This window comes from Chrysemys picta, chromosome 5 (assembly GCF_011386835.1).
Source record: "Chrysemys picta bellii isolate R12L10 chromosome 5, ASM1138683v2, whole genome shotgun sequence".
In the NCBI taxonomy this organism is placed as follows: domain Eukaryota; kingdom Metazoa; phylum Chordata; order Testudines; family Emydidae; genus Chrysemys; species Chrysemys picta.
The window spans coordinates 30,538,005-30,540,023 of NC_088795.1; the positions used below are offsets into that span (position 1 = coordinate 30,538,005).

The window sequence follows — 2,019 nt, forward strand, 5'->3', positions numbered from 1 at the left end:
AACAGGGCTCCAACAAGGCAGAGGGGTTCTGCCCTTCTGCATGAGCTTAGCCTAAACCCCAAATGCCCGGCTCCCATTGAAAGGTGAAATTATTAGCCCTTCACAGCAATTCAGTTAAATTAGTGACCACACTTCCTTATTTCAAAAAGGATAGTTAAACGTTTGAGTCTTCCATTACAACATGTGTGACTCAACCCACTGGTCATAGCTTCCATTGCCCTTAAAGGACTTATTCACAGCATTATTGCAACATCTGGCCGCTCCAGCAGAGATAAGAGTCTATCAATTATAAACCCCCATTTGGGTGAAAGAGGCCAGATTAACCCCAAACAAAAAACACGTGGATTGGTAGTGACACTGGGTCTGCTTCTGCTCTGAATGGATGAAAAGGGAGTTTTGCCATTGATTTATAGAACAAGAATTGGAACTCATTGTTACAGGAAAGGAGTTCTCCCAAACCTGAAAGCCAAAAGAAGCAGGAAAGGATACAAAAATACAAGTTGCAAAAACTCTGAAAATCTTTTGATATGAACAATTCTCTAAAAGTAGTGAAGTATTTCATGGTACAACATGAAAGCCAGGACTTGCCTCTTCTACAATACTACAAATCTATGCATGCTATCAAAATTCTGCAGTGGCCTACAGGGCCTTGAGGGGGTCATTTAGTGGACTAAGCATCAGCCTGGAAATCCCCAAACTCCCTGCAAACACAACTCAAATTTCAACAGGGTCAATTCAGGATTTCATCCTTCTGAGGTAGACAAATTGAATAAATGTGCACTCCACTGTGTGGAGCTTTAATCACTTCCGTTCTGTCTGTACCAACTGGACATCAAAGGCACTGTAAGAGTGGGATGCTTTTCACAAGACAAGACGTTTGTGCTGGTGTTGTTGGCCACATTTTTTGCACTCCCCCAGACTGTGCAGGATGCTGTGCAACCAACATCCAATTTGGACTACTCAGAGATGGTTGCATTTCAGTGATGCTGTACATAGCAAGATTTGGCCTCCTTTGACATTAAAGATGTGAAAAAAAATATAAAATATTGCTACAGGAATAGCCCCAGATACTGCAGTCATGCTAGTGAAACTTGCAGTGTTTGAGACAACTGTAAAGCCTTGGGTGCGTGGGACTCCCACAATGAGCTGGTGCTGAGAGCGTGCGGAGTCGGTCAACACTATGCCCGGCTCATGAGACAGCTCATGGTGTCCAACACCATCAGGTGGTCCAGAGACATCTACACGGAATACATCACAGGACACCATCAGTACCAGGTTGAGTAAGCGAGAACGCCAGTCAGGGAAATAACCCACTTCCTTCCTTCCCTGACAAACCAAGGGACACACCCCGCCCATGTACTTATTCACTACACCAATACTGACTTGGCCTCTAAATACATTCTATGGGTGGCATACCCGAGACCACTTATCCACTGACGTTTTAAAAACTCTTGCACCCCAATCTGGGTCTATGCTGGTTAGGTACTATGTATGCATCCTGTGAACCTTGTAACCCATACCTGTAATCCCTCATAACTCAAGCCTGACCCCAGATGTACCTTCCTTCTTAACTTGTGTAAATTTGATTTTAAACATTAGCTTTAATAAAATTTGTAAATGTTTCTAAGAGGCAGGGCCTTAGGGCTCCCTTTCAAGTGCTCCCAGGCTACTTACCTTTTATTTCATGTTTTTACATTTGACAGAACACGGCCCCCCAAATCACCACGTTTGATTCATTTCCTTTTATGCACATCCACCAAAACCACCCGAGCACTGCCCATACCCTAAACCCCGCAGCACTGGCCTAGAGCAGGAACGTGGGGAGGGAGACCCACTACCAGCCTCCTGCCCTCGCCCAGGCCGGTGCTCTGATCCCAGCCGCCGGATGGGCAGCCACCCAGACGGACGGAAACACCATCTCTGGGGGCAGTGTCGGCAGGGGGTTCCCAGGCGCAGTTCGCTTTAGCCCCGGGCCGGACCCCTGCGAGGAGAGAGCCATAGCCCGGCCTGCATCAGTAC

General features: G+C 46.6%; 1 protein-coding gene across 3 annotated transcripts in view; it reads right to left on the bottom strand.

Annotated features, from left to right (window-relative positions):
- Positions 1 to 2,019, bottom strand: part of MANBA (mannosidase beta) — a 66,436-nt gene that overhangs the window by 61,915 nt on the left and 2,502 nt on the right. The window lies entirely within an intron of this gene.